Here is a 20790-nt window from a genome sequence, read left to right on the forward strand (position 1 = left end):
AGGGGCATCAATGTGAGACAAAAAGAGCTCCAAGAAAGTCCTCTTGTTCTGGAGTGAAATATGAGAAAGGGGATCACTGCATTATCTTAGAGCACTGTCTTAGTGCTCAGAGCAAGATTGCATATCTGTGTTTTCTTTTCCTTTATCTCTCTCAGATTCTACACCCCAGTCTCCAGGAAAGCTACTATAGTGACAGGAATGTTTTGGTATGTTGTGCTTTTATTTTAACTGGTTTCAACATGTTTCTTGATCTTCCTTTTGATTTCTTTTCAACCCATTGGTTGCTCAGGAGTGTTTTGCTTAGTTTCCACTGGCTTGTGAATTTTCCAGCTCTCCTCTTATTGCTTCATACTATTGTGTTTGGAAAAGATACTTGATATGATTTCAATCTTTTTAAATTTGCTAATACTTGTTTTGTGGCCTATCATATGATCTATCCTGATGAATGTTCTGAGTGAACTTGAAAATAATGTGTATTTTGATGCCGTTGGATGGAATGCTCTGTATATATTTGTTAGGTCAATTTGGTCTAATGTATTGTTCAAGTCCAACATTTCATTGTTGATTTTCTGTCTGGATGATCAATCTATTGCTAAAATTAGAGTACTGAACTTCTCTACTATTATTAAATTATTGTCAATTTCTCTCTTTGGGTCTATTAGCATTTGCTTAATATGTTTAGTGATCCAAATTTTTTTTTTTTTTTTTTTATTGCAGTAACATTGGTTTATAACATTGCAAAAATTTCAGGTGTACATCCTATTCACAATAGCCAAGACTTGGAAGCAACCTAAGTGCCCATCAAGGGACGAATGGATAAAGAAGCTGTGGTATATATACATAGTGATCCAAATTTGAGAGTATCTATTTTTGTTTGTTATATCTTCTTTCAATTCTTGATGAATTGAACCCTTTATCATTATATAATGACCTCTTTTGGCCCCTGTTACTGTTTTTGGCTTAAAGTCTATTTTATCTGATATAAGTACAGTTACCTCTACTTTATTTTGGTTTCTACTTGCACGGAATGTCTTTTCCTATCTCTTTGCTTTGAAACTACGTGTGTCCTTAAAGCTGAAGTGAGTTTCTTGTTGGCAGCATATAGTTGGGTCTTTTTTTAATCCATCCAGACATTGTGATTTTTTGATTGGTAAATTCAATGCATGTACACTTAAGAGTAATTATTGATATGTAAGGACTTACTAATGCCATATTATTAATTACTTTCTGGTTGTTTTCTAATTTCATTGTTTCTTTTTTCCTCTGTTACTGCCTACCTTTGTAAATTGGTGATTTTTTTTGGTGATATACTTTGATTTCCCCTTCTTTATCTTTTAGAATCTACTGTAGGCTTTTGCTTTGTGGTTACCATGACATTTAAATAAAACATCTTATAGATAAAACAATCCATTTTAAGCTGAAAGCAACTTAACTTTGATCACATACAAAAGCTCTATGCTTTTACTCCCTACTTTTTTATATATTTGATGTCAAAATTTATCTCTTTTTATATCCTGTATTTGTTAACAAACTATAGTAGCTGTAGTTATTTTTGTTTTTCCTTTAACATTTATACTGTAATTGATTGGTAAACAAAACAATCTAGTACAAATGTCGTTTTCTAAATCTGACTGCACATTTACTTTTACTAGTGTTTTGTATACTTTTGTACATTTTCATGTTGCTATTTGGATTTTTTAATTTCAGGTGGAGAACTCATTTCAGCATTTATTGTGAGGCAGGTCTACTGGTGACGATTTCCCTCAGCTTTTCTTTGTATAGGAAAGTTTTTATTTCACCCTTGTACATGAAGAATAACTTTGTTGGATAGAGTATTCTCTGCTGTCAATTCTTTTCTTTCAGCACTTTGAATATGTCATTCCACTGTCTCCTGGCCTGTAGGGTTTCTGCCGAGAAGTCTTCTGGTATATTAATGAGGGTTCCTTTGCAAGCTATAATCTTTTTTTCTCTGGCTGCTTTTATGATTCTTTCCTTTTTTTTTTTTTTTTAATTTTTCTTTGTTCCAGTATCATTATAATATGTCTTGGACAAAGTCTTTTGTATTGTGATAATGAGGTGATCTATTAGCCACATAAATGTGGATATCCAAGTCTCTCCCCAGGTTTGATAAGTTCTAAATATTATTTCTTTGAAAATATTTCTTTAAAGTACTTTTTCTTTAAAAAAACTTTCTGCCCCCTTCTCCTTCTCTTCTCCTTCTGGAACTACAATTTTTGTGATGGTATTACATAGATTATTTATGCTTTCTTTACTCTTTCAATCTTTTTTCTTTGTTCTCCTATCCTTATATCAAAGTTCCTAACCTTCAGATTACATATTCTAACCTCCATTTTGTCTGTTCTGTTGAAGGTACTCTCTACTGCATTTTTCATTTCATACTTGGAATTCTTCAGCTCCAGAATTTCTAGGTTCTTTTTTATTATTTCTATCTCTTTGTTAAATTTCTCATTTTGTTAATCTATGGTTTTCCTTATTTCTTTGAATTGTCTTTCTGTGTTTTCTTGTACCTCATTGAGTTTCCTAAAGACAACAATTTTGAATACTTTATCAGCTAAATAGCAAAATTCTGTGTCTTTAAATTTATTTAGTGGAGGATTATTTTTATCTTTTAGTCATGACATGTTTATCTTGGTCCATTATCTTCCTTGGAGTTTTGCTTGGCTATTTTTCCATTTAAACATGCAGATATCTCCACAAATATTTCCTAATTGTCTTTGGGTGGGAGATATTTTTCGTTGGTCCTGCCTATATCTAAGGTTATCTCCAACTTTGTATGGATACACCTGTTCCACATTCCTTGGTACTTTTGGCTGAATTCTTATGCTTGTATGTTTTCTCTCATTCTTACAATTCACCAGGCTGGCTGCATGAAACCTCTCTTTTGTTTTTCAGGAAGTAGTGCTACAGCTCAAGTTTATGATTTCTCCCTTAACCACAGACCCTGGGCTGTTTTCTGAGGGCAATCCCTGTCTAACAGAGCTGGCTCTTGCTGTTGTACTTAGAAGTCTGCAGAAGGGGCCACAAAGTGGAGAGAGGTGTGGATTTAGCACTTGGTATATTGGGGTTGCCCATGGGTCAGCTGGGGAGATCCTCACCTTAGGTTCACCCAGTGGCTCAAGGACATGTTTCCTGGCAGAGTCCTAAACACAGTCAGCAGGAATTGCATCCTTTTAGTGTCCTTTGATATTCTTATCTGCCTCCATTCCAATCTCCTTCCTCCCCTCAGGTCCCACTTCAATACTCTGGCACTATGGGGGAGAAATGGGTTTCTCTAGCATTCCACACAGCTGGGGAAGCCAGCCATTCACTCAATGATCTCCCATTCACCTGCAGCAGAAGTCGCCTCTGTCTAGTTCAGCTCCATGCTGTGTCACCTTGTGGGAGAGGTGGCATTGACAAAGTTACCTTCTCCAATGCATTCAGACTCATATATATTTTTGCTCCAACAGAGGGCTAGAATTTCTTTTTGGGAAGGCTGGACTTCTACAAAGTCTTTCTTGTCCACGGGTGTCTAGCAAAGACTGAACTCTATGGGTTTTCCCCAACTACTGTCAAGAGGGGTTGGGGTTGATTTACTGCTTTCTGCTGGTTCCACAGCCTGTAACAAGGTCTGTCTGCCTACTATCCAGTACACAGATGGATGATACTCCTCCTGGGTCCCTTTGCATATGCTATTGGTTCCCACAACTCTCATAGGAGTATATTTTGTGGATGGATACTCATTCTTACTTGCTAAAAGGAGGGATAAAAAGTAGGGATGTGTTATACCTCCATAATCCTGACATCACTCTCCATTCTTGAATTTTTAATTTTTGTACATTCAGTATTGTTAATCATAAGCACAATGCTGTACAGCATATCTCTAGAACTTTCCTATCTTGCATGCTTAAACTCTAAATGCATTGAACAGCAATTCCTCTTTATACCCTTTGCTCCAGCCCCTGGCAGCCACCATTTTACTTTCTGTTTCAATGAGTTTAACTATATTAGATTCCCAATATAAATGATGACATAAAATTTATTTGTCTTTCTCTCTCTGGCTTATTGCACTTATAATAATGCCCTCTAAATTCATTCATATTGTCCCAAATGACAGAATTTATTTCTTTTTTATGGCTGAATAATATTCCTTTGTATGTATATATGACATTTTTATACATTCATTCATTGACAGATTGTTTCCTTTTATTGGTTGTTGTGAATAATGTTGCAATGAACATGGGAGTTTAAAAATCACTTTGAGAAACTTATTTCAATTCTTCTGAATAGATACCCAGAAGTGAGATTGCTGGATCCTATAGTAGTCTATTTTTAGTTTTTAGAGGAACCTCCATACTGTTTTATGTAGTGACTACACCATTTTACATTCCCACCAACAGTACACAAAGGTTCCAATTTTTCCACATACTCACCAACATTTGTTATTTTCTTTTCTTTTTTTGTTATATATAATGTCCATCTTAACTGGCGTGATGTGATACCTAATCGTGGTTTTGACTTGTATTTCCTTTTTTACTGATGTTGAACATCTTTTCATATACCTGTTGACCATTTGCATATTTCTTTGGAGAAATGTCTATTAAATTCCTTTGGGCATTTTTTAATCAGGTTGTTTCCTTGCTGTTGAGCTGTAGGGATTGCTTACATATATTGGAAATTAACCCCTTACCAGATATATGGTTTGCAAATATTTTTTCCTATTCTGTAGCTTGTCTATTCACTCTGTTGGTTGTTTTCTTTACTATGTAGAAGCTTTGTAGTTTGATGTAGTCACCCTTGTTTATTTTTGCTTTTGTTGCCTGTGCTTGTTGTGTTATACCCAAGTAATTATTGCCAAGAACAATGTTATAAATATTTTCACCTATGTTTTTGTCTAGGAGTTTTATACTTTCAAGTCTTGTGTTTAAATCTTTAATTCATTTTAAGAGGATTTTTGTGTATAGTGAAATCCAAGGGTCCAGTTTTGTTCTTTTGCGTGTGGAGATTTAGTTTTCCCAGCATCATATATCGAAGAGACCATTCATTTCCCATTGTGTAGTCTTAGAAGCCTTGTTGAAAATTACTTGACCATGTATGTGTGGGTATATTATTATGTTCTCTAATTTGTTCCACAGCTCTATGTTTCCCTTTATGCCAGTACAATACTGTTTAACTTATTGTAGCTTTGAAATCAGGAAGTGTGAGGCCTCTAATTTTGTTTTTTCTCAAGATTATTTTGGCTATACGGGGTCCATTGTGGTTTCATATGAATTATAGGGATTTTTTTTTCTGTTTCTGTAAAACATGCTTTTGCAATTTCATTAGAAATTGCATTCAATCTATAGATTGCTTTGTGTACTATGGATATTTTAAAAATCTTCAGTCTTGTAATCCATGAACATGAAATAACTTTCCATTTATTTTTGTCTTATTTTCTTTCAGCAATGTTTTGTGGTTTTCAGTGTGTCTTTCCCCGCCTTGGATAAGTTTATTCCTAAGTATTTTATTATTTTTGGTGCAACTGAAAATGGGACTTTCTTAATTTTATTTTTAGATTTTTCATAGTTAGCATATTAAAATGCAAATAATTATTATGTTAATTTTTATTCTGCAATTTTATTGAATTTGTTTATTAGCTCTAATAGTTTTTTGTGGAATATTTATAATTTCCTAGGTATATGAACATGCCATTTGTGAACAGAGAGAATTTTAGTTCTTCCTTTTGATTTGCATGCCTTTTATTTCATTTTCTTGCCTAATTGCTCTGGCTAGGATTTCCAGGGCTATGTTGAATAGAAGGTGTAGGAATGAGCATCCTTCTTAGTTCCTGATCTTAGAGGAAAAGCTTTCATTTTTTCACATGAAATACGTACATGGTGGGCTTTTCATGTATGGCCTTTATGTTGGAGTAATTTCTGTCCATTCCTGGTTTAACTGTTTTTATCATGAAAGGGTGCTGTATTTTGTCAAATGCTGTATCTACATCTATTGTGATCATCATGTGATTTTCATTCTTCATTCTGTTAATGTGGTGTATCATGCTGATTGATTTTCATATTTTAAAACATTTCTGCATCTCACAGATAAATCCCATTTGTCATGGTGTATGATCTTTGTAATGCACTGTTGAATTCGATTTGCTAGTATTTTGTAGGGAATTTTTGAATTTGTACTCAACAGGGATATTTTCCTGTCATTTGTTTTTTTCTTGTAGTGTCTTTTTCTCATTTTGGTATCAGGCTAATGCTGTCCTCATAAAATGAGTTTGGAAATGTTCTCTTCTTTTCAATTTTTTCCAAATTTGAGAAAAATTAGTGTGAATTCTTTTTTAAACATTTGTTAGAACTCACTGGTGAAGCCATCTTGTTCTGGGCTTTTCTTTGTTGGAACGTTTCTGATTACTGATTCATTCTCTTACTAGTTATAAGTCTACTCAAATTTTCTATTTCTTCTTTTTTTTTTTTTGTGAGGAAGATCAGACCTGAGCTAACATCTGATGCCGATCCTCCTCTTTTTTCTGAGGAAGACTGGCCCTGAGCTAACACCCGTGCCCATCTTCCTCCACTTTATATGGGATGCCGCCACAGCATGGCTCGACAAGCAGTGCATTGGTGCATGCCCAGGATCCGAACCAGTGAACCCCAGGCCGCTGTAGTGGAGCGTGCACGCTTAACCGCTTGCGCCACTGGGTTGGCCCCCAAATTTTCTATTTCTTTATGATTCATTCTTCATAGATTGTATGTTTCTAGGAATTTATCCATTTTACTATATTATCTGATTTGTTGGCATATAGTTATTCATACTAGTCTCCTATGATACTTTGTATTTCAGTGGCAACATCTGTAATGTATCCCCTTTCATCTGATTTTATTTTTTGACTCTATCTTTTGTTTTTAGTTAATCTAGTTAAATATTTGTCAATTTTGTCAATCTTTTCAAAAGATTCTCTCTTTTGTTGAGTTTTATAATTGTTTCTCTATTCTCTAGCTCATTTATTTCTGCTCTAATCTTTATTATTTATTTCCTTGTGCTACTTTTGTATTTAATTTGTTCTTTCTCTAGTTTCTTTAGTTTTAAATTTAGGGTTTTTTTAATGTGAGATATTCCTTATTTTTCAAGTAGATGTTTATTGCTGTAAACTTTCCTCTTGTTATTTCTTTTACTGCATCTTATAAGTTTTAGTATGTTGTATTTTTGTTTCTCTTTGTCTCAGACACTTTTGTAATTTCTCTTTTGATTTTGTTTTACACATTGGTTTTTGAGACATGTGTTTTTTACTTTCAACTTAGTGAATTTTTCAGTTTTACTCCTACTATTTTGTCGTTTAATTCCTTTGTTATTGGAAGACATAATTCATATAGTTTCAATTTTCTTAAATTTGTTATTATTTGTTTTGTGTCTTAATCTGGGAAGTAACACCATATTAATAATATTAATTCTTCTCATTCATTAATATGAGATATTGTTTTATGTTATTTAGATACATTTCATTTATTTAGATCTTCTTTAATTTTTTTAACAATGTTTTGAAGTTTCATTTTGTAAGTTTTGTACTTCTTTTGCTAAATATACTCAACTATTTTATACTATTTTAAATGGAATGGTTTCTTTAATTTAATTTTTGGATTGTTATTGCAAGTGTATGAAATGCAAGTTATTCTTTTGTATTGATCTTATATTCTGCAACCATGTTCAACTTATTATTAGTTCTAATAGTTTTTAGGGAATACCTTAGGATTCTCTATATATAAGAGCATGTCTTCCAGGAATAAAGATAACTTTTTTCTTTCAATATGGATACCTTTTATTTCATTTTTCCTCCATAATATCCCTGGCTAGAGCTTCTAGTCATGTTAAATAGAAACAGTGATAGTGGAATTCCTTATTTTGTTCCTATTTTTATGGGAAAAACACCATTTTACCCCTAAGTTAGATTTTACCTATAAATTTTCTATAGATGCATTATATGTGGATTGGAAGGTTATCTTCTATATCAAGTTTGATGAATTTTTTATCATCTAATGGTTTTGAAATTTGTCATTTTTCTGCAACTATTGCAAAGATCATGTGTCCTTTATTCTTCTAATATGACATATTACATTGCTTGATTATTATATGTTGAACCAATCTTGCAGTCCTGAGATAAATCCTACTTGGTCATGTTGATTATCCTTTTTATATGTTGTTGAATCTGGTTTGCTACTGTTTTGTTAGTGAATTTTACCTCTATATTCATAAAAGATACTACTTTGTAGCTTTATGTCCTTGTGATAAGTTAGGAAATGGTCTAAACTTTTCTTTGTTTTGTAAGTTTGTGAAAGATTGGTATTAATTCTTCTGTAGACACAGGGTAGAATTCACCAGTGAATCATCTGGACGTGAGATTTTATTTGTGGGAATTTTGGATTACTCATTATTTATAGAGCTCAATTTATATTTTCTATTTCTTTCTGAGTCACTTTCATTTGTTTATGTCTTTCTAGGCATTTGTTCTTTTCGCATAGGTAATCTAATTTTTTGGCAAACAATTGTTCATACTATTACCGTACAATCCCTTTTACTTCAGTAACATTTGTAGTGAAGTTCCCTCTTTCATTCTTGATTTTGTAATGTGGATCTTACTTTTGTCTTAGTCACTCTATCTAAATATTCTCAATTTTGTTGTTCTTTCAAAATAACAAACTTTTGATTTCATTGATTTTCTCTATTGTTTTACTAGTCTCTGTTTTACTAGTCTTCATTTAATTTTGCTGTAATCTTTATTGTTTCCCTCTTTCAACTTGCTTTGGGTTTAATTTTAACTTCCTTTTCCAGTGTCTTCAAGTGAAAAGTTATCAATTAGAGATCTTCCATATTTTTAATATAGGTGCTTACAGCTATTAATTTCTCTCTAAGTACTGTTTTCCCTGTATCCCATAAGTTTTTGTTTATATTTTGTTTTCATTTTGATTAATTTCAAAATATTTTTAACTTATCTTGTGATTTTTTCTTTGATCCTTTGGTTATTCAGAAGTGTTTTGTTTAATAACAATATACTTATAAAATTTCCCAGACTTTCTTCCATTATTGATTTCTAGTTGAATTCAATTGATATCAGAGGACACAATTTTTATAAATTGAATCATTTTATTTATTTTTTTAGGTGTACAATTTTTATTAAAAACTTAAATGCAAAACTTGGCCTTATAATTAAGAAAAATTGGAGCAGATACAATAGAAAACACTTTCTCACAAATTATGCAGTTTTAGTGAGATTCATAACTGTAATTTTGCTATTATAATACAATCAAGAATAGAACTCAAAATTATGTAGATTTTAAATGTCTGTATGTTTTACATAAACTATGTATTTGGTAATAAATTATATTGAAAAGTGAACAATTTATTTATTTATACTTTAATGTCTAAAATATTTAGTGTAACTTCTATATTAATATAACATTTTCATAGCTTAAAAAATTACTTGGTCAGCACTTCCTGCCTGATATGCAGGGCTCAGCTAGTTCTGACATTAAGATTAATTTCCATAATAAGGATGATAGCTGAATTCTCTAAAACCCAATAGTCCTATTAAAATCGACTTCTCCATCCCCCAAATTATAAGTTAATGACAATCTTTCTGTTTGCCAGCAATTACCTGGCATTTCAGAAGCTGTTATTAATTCTTTTTTGTTTGTTTGTTTTATTTTGTTTCTTCTTTTTTTTTTGTGGTAACATTGGGTTATAACATTGTATAAATTTCGAGTGTACATCATCATACTTCTATTTCTGTATAGATTACATCATGTTCTCATGTTCACCACCCAAATAATAACCACCCAAATAATCCATCACCACATACATGTGCCTAATTATACCTTTGCCCTCCTCCCTCCCTACTTCCACTCTGGTAACCAACAATCCAACCTCTGTTTCTATGTGTTTGTTAGTTGTTGTTATTATCTACTACTTAATGAGTGAGATCATATGGTATTTGACCTTCTTCCTCTAACTTATTTCACTTAGCGTATACCCTCAATGTCCATCTGTGTTGTCACAAATGGCTGGATTTCATCATTTCTTATGGCTGAGTAGTATTCCATTGTGTATATATACCACAGCTTCATTATCCATTGATCCCTTGATGGGCATTTAGGTTGCTTCCAAGTCTTGGCTATTGTGAATACACTGCAAAGAACACAGGGGTGCGTGTATCTTTACGCATTGGTGTTTTCAAGTTCTTTGGATAAATACCCAGCAGTTGAATAGCTGGATCCTATGGTAGTTCTATCCTTAATTTTTTGAGGAATCTCCATACTGTTTTTCATAGTGGCTGCACCAGTTTGCACTCCCACCAGCAGTGTATGAGAGTTGTCTTCTCTCCACAACCTCTCTAACACTTGTTGTTTGCTGTCTTGTTAATTATGGTGACTCTGATGGGCGTGAGGTGATATTTCATTGTAGTTTTATTTGCATTTCCCTGATAGTTAATGATTTTGAACATCTTTTCATGTGCCTGTTGGTCATCTGTATATCTTCTTTGGAGAAATGTCTATTCAGGTCTTTTGGCCATTTTTAAATCAGTTAGTTAGTTTTTCCTTGTTGAGATTTATGAGTTCTTTATATATTTTTGAGATTAACCCATTATCAGATATATGGTTTGCAAATATCTTCTCTTAATTGTTAGGATGTCTTTTGATTTTGTTGATGGTTTCCTTTGCTGTGCTGAAACTTTTTAGTTTGATGTAGTCCCATATGTTTGTTTTTTCTATTGTTTCTCTTGCCCAGTCAGACATGGTGCTTGAAAATAAGTTGCTAAGACCAATGTTGAAGAGTGTACTGTCTATGTTTTCTTCTAGAAGTGTAATTATTTCAGGGCTTACATTCAAGTCTTTAATCCATTGAGGTAATTTTTGTGTATGGTGTAAGATAATGGTCTGCTTTCATTTTTTTGCGTGTGGCTGTCTACTTTACCCAACACCATTTGTTGAAGGGACTTTCCTTTCTCCATTGTACGTTCTTGGCTGCTTATCAAAAATTAGCTGTTCATAGGGATGTGGGATTATTTCTGGGATCTCAACTCTATTCCATTGATCTGAATGTTTGTTTTTGTGCCAGTACCATGCTGTTTTGGTTACTATTGCTTTGTAGTATATTTTGAAATCAGGGAGTGTGATACCTCCAGCTTTGTTTTTTTTCCTCAGGACTCCTATTCGGGGTCTTCTGTTATTCCATATAAATTTTAGGATTCTTTGTTCTATTTCTGTGAAAAATGTTGTTGGAACTTTGATAAGGATGGCATTGAATCTACAAATTGTTTTAGGAAGTATGGACATCTTAACTATGTTAATTGTTCTAATCCAAGTGCAACAAATATCTTTCCATTTCTTTGTGTCTTCTTCAATTTCTTTCAGCAACGTTTAATAGTTTTCAGTGTACAGATCTTTCATCTCTTCGGTTAAGTTTATTCCTAGGTATTTTATTCTTTTTCTTGCAATTGTAAGTGGCATTGTACTCTTAATTTCTCTTTCTGCTACTTCATTTTTAGTGTATAGCAATGCAACTGATTTTTGTATGTTGATTTTGTATCCTGCAACTTTACTACATTCATTTATTACTTCTAACAGTTTTTTGGTGGATTCTTTAGGGTTTTCTAAGTACAAAATCATGTCATCTTCAAAGAGTGACAGTTTGACTTCTTCCTTTTCAGTTTTGATCTCTTTTATTTCTTTTTCTTGCTTGGTTGCTCTGGCTAGGACTTCCAATACTGTGTTAAATAGGAGTGGTGAGAGTGGGCATCCTTGCCTGGTTCCTGTTCTTAAATGGATAGCTTTCAGTTTTTCACCATTGAGGATGATATTAGCTGTGGGTTTCTCATATATGACCTTTAATATGTTGAGGTACTTTCTTTCTATACCCATTTTATTGAGATCTTTTTTCATAAATGGATGCTGTGTCTTGTCACATGCTTTGTCTGCATCTATTGAGATGATCATGTGTTTTTTATTCTTCATTTTATTAATGTGGTTTGTTACATTGATTGATTTGCCAATGTGGAACCATCCCAACATCCCTGGGATAAATTCCATTTGATCATGATGTGCCATCTTTTTAAGGTATTCTTGTATGTGATTTGCCAGTATTTTGTTGAAGATTTTTGCATTGATGTTCATCAGTGATATTGGCCTGTAATTTTCTCTTTTTGAGTTGTCCTTGTCTGGTTTTTGTATCAGGGTAATTTTGGCATCATAGAATGAGTTAGGGAGCTTCCTCCCCTTCTCAATTTTTTGGAAGAGTTTGAGAAGGATAGGTATTATGTCTTCTTTGAATGTTTGGTAGAATTCACCAGGGAAGCCGTCTGGTCCTGGGCTTTTCTTTTTGGTGAGGTTTTTGATTACCGTTTCGATCTCTTTACTGGTGATTGGTCTATTCAAATTCTCTATTTCTTCTTGATCCAGTTTCGGAAGGTTGTATAATTCTAAGAATTTATCCATTTCTTCCAGATTGTCCAATTTGTTGATGTATAGCTTTTCATAGTATTCCCTTATAATCTTTTGTATGTCTGAGGTGTCCATTGTAATTTCTCCTCTTTCATTTGTGATTTTACTTATTTGATCCTTCTCTCATTTTTTCTTGGTGAGTCTAGCTAAAGGTTTGTAAATTTTATTTATCTTTTCAAAGAACCAGCTCTTGGTTTTATTAATTTTTTCTATATTTTTAGTGCCTATTTCATTTACTTCTGCTCTGATCTTAATTATTTCCCTTCTTCTACTGATTTTGGGCATTGTTTATCCTTATTTTTCCATTTCCTTTAGGCGCACTGTTAGATTGTTTGTTTGAGATTTTTCTTGTTTGTTGAGGTAGGCCTGTATTGCTATAAACTTCCCTCTTAGAACGGCTTTTGCTGTATCCCACAAATTCTGGCATGTCCTATTTAGCTATATGTCCTGCTCTTGGAGAGGTGACCTTATATATATGAGCCTTATGAGGCCCAGCAGTGTGCTTCCTTCAGTTCCAAATGTTCCAGGAGTGTCCCCTATGTGGGCTACTTGTGTCCTTCTGTTGTGGCATGGTTGTTCTTCCCGTACCTGTTCAAGGATGCTGAGCTATGCCCATGGACAGCTGTTGTAGTGCTCAGCTGCTTGTAGTTGTTGTGGGCCCTTCAGTCTCTTGATCAGGTGTGGGGAGTCCCAGCACAGTTGGCTGCAAGGTCTAATAGCACATTCCTGTTGCAGAATTTCTATTAAGTGACTAGGCCCCCAGAGTGGCAGGTTGTCATTTTCAGTGGCTTACAATTGCTGTAAGCCTCCAGCCTTTAAGACTCTTGTCAGCTCTCTGAGGCTTGCAGCTGGGTGGGGCTGGCCTCAGGCACAGGAGCACCCAATTGTTTCAGGCTTTGGAAGGTGAGGCTGATCCCATATGCAGCTGTGTGAGAAGCACAAATCTTCTGCAGCTGATAAGCCCCACCACCCACTGGTCCACGCACACGGTCAACACAGTCCTGCCCCTTGTGCATGCCCTGACCTCCTGAAGTGGGCCCAGTCTCTCCAAGGTGGGATCCCCACAAACTTCACCACTGCCTGACACTCTCCACCCACTCCTTGCTCATGCCCTGCCCCACAGAGGTGGACCCAATTGCCAGGCTGCAGAGAATCCAGTCAACCCTCTATGTAAGGCCACAAGTTGCCAGAGGGCTTGTTCTTGGGTGATGCCAGTCCCTAGAGTGGTCTACCTGCCCTGGCTGAGCTGTATTAAATCAGAGCTCTAGTGGGTGGGGCAGACCTTGGGTTAACAGTGCCCAGGGAGAACTCCAATGGCATCTGCCAGCGTCTGTGTCAGCACACTCACACCAGGCCACAACAATAGCCACCGCCAATGTCTCAGTCCCTGGAGAGGTCTCACCTCTCACCGAGATGCACTCAGAGCCTATCAGGTGAGTCTCTTCTAACCAAAGGACTGTGCAAATTTCTTTCTGGTGATTTTAGGTTGCTCTCTGAAATGGGTGAGTTTCTGCATGAGCCCTTTAAATTCGGCTTTAATTTCTTTGTGAACCAGCTTTTCTGGGGGTACCCCCAATGTTTTAGCAGCAAGCAAAGTCAGATATTATGCCACTCTTCTCAATTGTGCTGGGTCCAAAAAATGCCTATAGTGGTCATGCTCCCCGTCTCAGGTCCACCACTCTTCCAGGAAGGTTGCATACCTTTGTGTTGCTCCTGGGTGGCCATGAAGCATGACGGCTTGTGAAGTTGGCGTTTTGTCTCTCCAGAAGGGCATTTCTGCCTTTTCCACCTCACTTAGGACTGTTGTTTGTTGCAGGAGTTTCTCTTATCCAGTTTTCAGTTCTCTCTCAGGGGTAATTTTTCCAAGAGTGGTAGTAAATTTGCTGTGTCCAATGGAGGAGGTGAGTTCATCATCTGTCTATGCTACCATCTTGATTTCTCTCCTCTAATTTGAATCATTTTAAATTTATAGATGATTATTTTACGGTTTAGAATATTTTCTATCCTGATAAATGTTGCATGAGCTCTTGAAAATAAGATATATTCTACTCTTGATATGTGGAGTGTTCTTTAGATATCTGTTTGGTTTAATTGGTATATAGTATTTTTCAAGTCTTTTATTTTGTTTGTGATATACTGCCTACTTCATCTGTATATTCTTGAATGTTAAGTAATTAATTCTTCAATTCTTAATAATGAATTATCTATTTATCCTCTCAATTCTGAGCGTTTTTCATTCATGTCTTTTGGGCTCTTTGGTAAGTGCATATATATTTATAATTGTTATGACATCTTGAAGGATTAACATTTTATTATTATAACATGTCCTTCCTTATCTCTAGTAACAGTTTTTTTCTTAAAGTCTATTTTGCCTGATATGAGTATAGACATTTCACACGTCATTTTGTTATTGTTTGCATTGTATAATTTTTTCATCTTTTTACTTTCAACCAATTTATATTTTTAAATCCAAAGTATTTCACACACATCATATAAATGCATCATGCTTTGGTTTTCTTAATCTAGTCTACCAATCTCTGCCATTTGATTGGAATGTTCCACCTGTTTAGATTTAACCTAATGATTGATAAGGTAGTATTTGTATTTGCCATTTTGTTATGGATTTTTGTATGATTTATATCTTGTTTCTCTACTTCTCCATTACCTTCTTTGGTGTTAAAATAAATTTTCTAGTGTACAATTTCTTTTTTTTTTTTTTTTTTTTTTAAGATTTTATTTATTCAGCTTTTTCCCCCCAAAGCCCCAGTAGACAGTTGTATGTCATAGGTTCACATCCTTCTAGTTGCTGTACGCGGGACTCGGCCTCGCGTTGGACGGAGAAGTGGTGCCTCCGGGCGCTCCCGGGATCCGAACCCGGGCCGCCAGCATCAGAGCGCGCGCACTTAACCGCCGAGCCACAGAGCCGGCCCTAGTGTACAATTTCAATGCCCTTGTTTCTTTCTCTTTTTTTGACATATTTTTTAGTAGCTGCTTGAAGATAACAGTTAACATAAATTTTTTAGTTTGGATTAATATCAACTAAATTTTAATTATACTATTAAACTTTTAACTTAAAGTATTAAATCTTTTCTCCAACAATACTCTACATTCTCCCCCTTCTTTGTGTTATTATTGGCACGCAAGTTACATTTTATACATTTAAGAGCATCAAAAGAGTTTTAAATACCACTTTATATAGTTGTCTTTTAAATCAAATAGAAGAAACTTGTTAAAAACAAAAATATATTTAATCTTTTATATTTACAAGTGTAGTTACTTTCACCAAGGCTCTTTATTTCTTTATGTGAATTTGTATTAGTATCTAGTGTCTTATTTCTGTCTAAATGACTCCCTTTTGGTTTTCCTATAGGGCAGGTTTGCTAGCAACATATTTTCTCAGTTTTTGTTTGTTTGGTAATGTCTTAATTACTCCCTCAATTTCTATAATTTTGCCAGATATAGAATTATTGATTGACAGATTATTTTTATTTTCAGCATTTAAAATATGTCATCTCACCCTCTTCGGGCCTCCATGGTTTCTGATAACAGATTACCTGTTAATCTTATTGAGGAAATTGATACTTAATGAGTTACTTCTTTTTTGTTGCTTTCAAGATTTTCTCTTTGTCTTTGACATTCAATAGATTTTGAAGGATCAAGGTATAGAGCTCTGAGTTTATTAAATGTGTATATTAATGTTGTTCATCAAATTTGAGAAAATTTCATGCATTAGTTTTTAATATTTATTCTGCTTCTTCCTCTTTTTTCTCTCCAAGATTCTCATTATGCATATTTTTGTAGACTTAATGGTATCCCAAATGTTTCTGAGTTCTGTCTATGTTTCCTCATTTTCTTATTTTTGTTCCTCAAAGAAATAATCTCAATTGACCTATTTAGAGTTCACTGATGTCATCTTTACCTGTTCAATATGCTGTTGAGGAGAGAAGTCAAGATGGCAGCATAGGTGGACTCTGAACTCACCTCCTCCCATGGGCACAACCAATTTACAACTACTCGTGGAAAAATTACCCCTGAGATAGAACTGAATACTGGATAAGAGGAACTCCTGCAACAAATGACAATCTTAATTGAGGATGAAGAGGCAGAAATTCCCTTCTGGAAAGAAAAAACACCAACTTCACAAGCTGCCACACTTCATGGCCACCCAGGAGCAGCCCAAAGGTACGCAGCCTTCCCTGTAGGAGTGGGGCCCTGAGCTGGGGAGTTCTCCCACTGTAGCCATTTTGTGGACCCAGTACAATCAAGACAAGTAGCATAATATCTTACTTTGTTTGCTACTAAAACATTGGGGAGTACCCCTAGAAAAGCTGGTTCAGAAAGAAATTAAAGCCAGCTCTTAAAGGGCCCACAAACAAATTCACCTGTTTCGGAAAGCAACCTAAAATCACCAGAAACAAAGGTGCACAGTCCTTTGGTAAAAAGATACTCACCTGATAGGCTCTGAGTGCATCTCATTGAGAAGTGAGACCTCTCCAGGGACTGGGACATTGGCGGCAACCATTGTTGTGGCCTGGTGTGGGCATGCTGACACAGATGCTGAGCAGACACCATTGAAGTTCTCCCTGTGGCCTGTTAGCCCAGGGTCTGCCCCAGCCATAAGAACAGTGATTTAATCCAGCTCAGCCAGGGCAGGAAGTCCACCTTAGGTACTGGCCCCACTCAACAACAAGCCCTCAGGCAACTTGTGGGCCTGCTAAGTGAGCTGCTTGGCTTCTCTGCAGCCTGGCAAGTGGACCCATCTCTGTGGGACAGAGCATGAGCAAAGAGCAGGGGGAGAGTGTGGGGTGGTGGGGAAAAGTGTGGGGCTCATGCCTTGGAGAGACTGGGTCCACTTCAGGAGGTAAGGGCATGCACACGGGGCAGGACTGTGTTGAATGTGTGTGTGGACCTGTAGGTGGTGGGGCTTGTCAGCTGCAGAAGACTTGTGCTTCTCAAAGAGCCACATAGGGGGTTGACCCCACCTTTCAAAGCCTGAAACAATTGGGTGCTCCTGTGCCTGAGGCCAGCCCCACCTAGCTGCAATCCTCAGAGAGCTGACAAGAGACGTAAGAATGGAGACATAGCAATTGCTGGCCCCTGAGCCTAACAAACTGCCATGCTGGGGTCCTACTCACTTAAAAGAAATACTACAACACAAATGTGCTATTAGAACTTGCAGCCAAATGTGCCAGGGCTCCCCACACCCGATAATGAGACTGAAGGGCCCACAACAACTACAAGCAGCTGAGCATTGCAACACTGGCCTGGTGCATATCTCAGCCTCCCTGGGCACCTATGGGAAGAGCAAGCACACCACAACAGGACACACACATAGCCCACATAGGGGTGACTCCTGGAACATTTGGAATTGAGGGAATCACCATGCCAGGCCTCACAAGGGATGAGTTATATAAGGTCACCTCTCCAAGAGCAGGAGAGATGGCTGACCAACCTAATACATAGACACAAGCACAGGGAAGGAGGCAAAATGAGGAGGCAAAAGAGTATGTTCCAACTCAGGGAACAGCACAAAACCCCAGAAAAAGAACTAAGTGAAACAGAAGTGAGCAAGCTACCTGACAGAGAGTTTAAAGAAAGAGTGTTAAGGATGCTCACCAATCTTGGGAGGAGAATGGATGAAATCAGTGAGAATGTCAACAAAGAAATGGAAGATATAAAAAAGAACCAATCAGAAATGAAGTTTGCAATACTGGAAATGAAAAATTCACTGGAGGGCCTCAAAAGCAGAGTAGAGGATACAGAAGGACAGATCTGTGAGCTGGATGAAAGACTAGAAGAAATCACCAAAGCCGAACATATAAAAGAAAAAAGATTTAAAAAGAGTGAGGACAGTCTAAGGGACCTCTGGGACAACATCAAGTGCACTAAAATCCATGTTATAGATGTCCTAGAAGGAGAAGAGAGGGACAAAGAGGAAGAGAATCTGTTTGAAGAAATAATAGATGAAAACTTCCCTAACATAAGGAAGGAAACAGACATCCAGTTACAGAAAGCACAGAGAGGACCAAACAAGATAAACCCAAAGAGGCCCACACCAAGACACATCATAATTAAATTGTCCAGAATTAAAGATAAACAGAGAGTCCTAAATGCCGCAAGTGAAAGACAAGTTACAAAAGAAACCCCACGAGACTATCAGCTGACTTCTCAGCAGAACCCTTACAGGTTAGAAGAGGGAGGCATGATATATTTAAAGTTCTAAAAGGAAAAAAAAGCCAAGAATACTCTACTCGGTAAGGTTATAATTCGAAATGGAAGGAGAGATAATAAGTTTCCCAGATAAGCAAAAATTAAAGGAGTTTGTCACCAAGAAGCCAGTACTACAAGAAATACTAAAGGGACTTATTTAAGGGGATAAGAGAAGCCCACAAATAGGAAAAATTATCTATTTCCATGATAAGATGCTAATGGATACAAATGCACAAAAAAGAGTTTAGATATGATATCAAAAACATAAAATGTGGGAGGAGTGGAGTTAAAGAGTACAGCTTTCAGACAGAGGTCAAACAAAAGTGATTATCAACTTAATATAGATGCTATATACGTAGCTTACTGTATGTGAAGCCACGATAATCCCAAACCAGAAACCTATAATAAATACACACAAAACTAAGAGAAAGGAACCCAAATATAATCCTAAAGAAAGCCATCAAACCACAAGGGAAGAGAGCAAGTGAAGAAGAAAGAAACAGAGAAGAAGTATTAAAACACTTATAAAAAAAATAAAAAATGGCAGTGAGTACATACTTATCAGTAGCTACTTTAAATGTCAATGGACTAAATGTTCCGATTAAAAGGCATAGGTGACTGATTGGATAAAAAACAAGACCTATATACATGCTGCATACAAGAGACACACTTCAGACCTAAAGACACGCACAAACTGAAAGTGAAGGGATGGAAAAAGATACTCCATGCAAATGACAATGAAAAGAAAGCTGAGGTAGCAATACTCATATCAGACAAAATAGACTTTAAAACAAAAACTGTAACAAGAGACAGACGGCACTACATAATGCTCAATGGAACAATCCAACAAGAGGATTTATCACTTGTAAATATCTATGTACCCAACGTAGGAGCAGCTAAAGATATAAAGCATTTATTAACAGACATAAAAGGAGAAATAGACAGTAACACAATAATAGTAGGAGACTTTAACTTTCCACTTATACCAACGGATAGATCATCCAAACAGAAGATTAATAAGGAAACATTGGCCTTAAATGACACACTAGAACAGATGGTCTTAGTAGATACATACAGAACATTCCATCCAAAAACCAAAAAATACACATTCTTTTCAAATGCACATGGAACATTCTCCAGGATTGATCACATATTAGGCCACAAAATAAGTCTCCATAAATTTAAGAAGATTGAAACAAAGCCAAGCATCTTTTCTGACCACAACGGTATGAAACTAGAAATCAACTATTGGAAGAAAACCAGAAAAGCCACAAATATGTGGAGATTAAACAAAATGCTACTGAACAATGATTGAGTCAATGAAGAATCAAAGGAGAAATCAAAAAATATCTGGAGACAAATGAAAATGAAAATATGACATGCCAGAATTTGTGGGATATAGCAAAAGTGGTTCTAAGAGGGAAGTTTATAGCAATACAGGCCTATATCAACAAACAAGAAAAATCTCAAATAAACAGTCTAACAATGCATATAAAGGAACTGGAAAAAGAAGAACAAACAAAACCCCAAATCAGTAGAATAATGGAAATAATAAAAATCAGAGCAGAAATAAATGAAATAGAGACTGAAAAAAACAATAGAAAAAATTAATAAAACCAAGATCTGGTTCTATGAAAAGATCAACAAAATTGACAAACCTTTAGCTAGACTCACCAAGTAAAAAAGAGAGAAGGCACAAGTAAGTAAAATCAGAAATGAAAGAGGAGAAATTACAATGGACACCTCAGAAATACAAAAGATTGTAAGGGAATACCATGAAAAGCTATATGACAACAGATTGGAAAATCTGGAAGAAATGGATAAATTCTTAGAATCATGCAACCTCAGAAACTGGATCAAGAAGAAATAGAGAATTTGAATAGGCCAATCACCAGTAAGGAGATCGAAACAGTAATCAAAAACCTCCCCAAAAAGAAAAGTCCAGGACCAGACGGCTTCCCTGGTGAATTCTACCAAACATTCAAAGAAGACTTAATACCTGTCCTTCTTAAACTCTTCCAAAAAGTTGAGGAAGCGGGGAAGCTCTCTAACTCATTCTACGAAGCCGAAATTACCCTGATACCAAAACCAGACAAGGACA

Source organism: Ceratotherium simum, chromosome X (genome assembly GCF_057802395.1).
Source record: "Ceratotherium simum simum isolate JZ-2026a chromosome X, ASM5780239v1, whole genome shotgun sequence".
Lineage (NCBI taxonomy): Eukaryota > Metazoa > Chordata > Mammalia > Perissodactyla > Rhinocerotidae > Ceratotherium > Ceratotherium simum.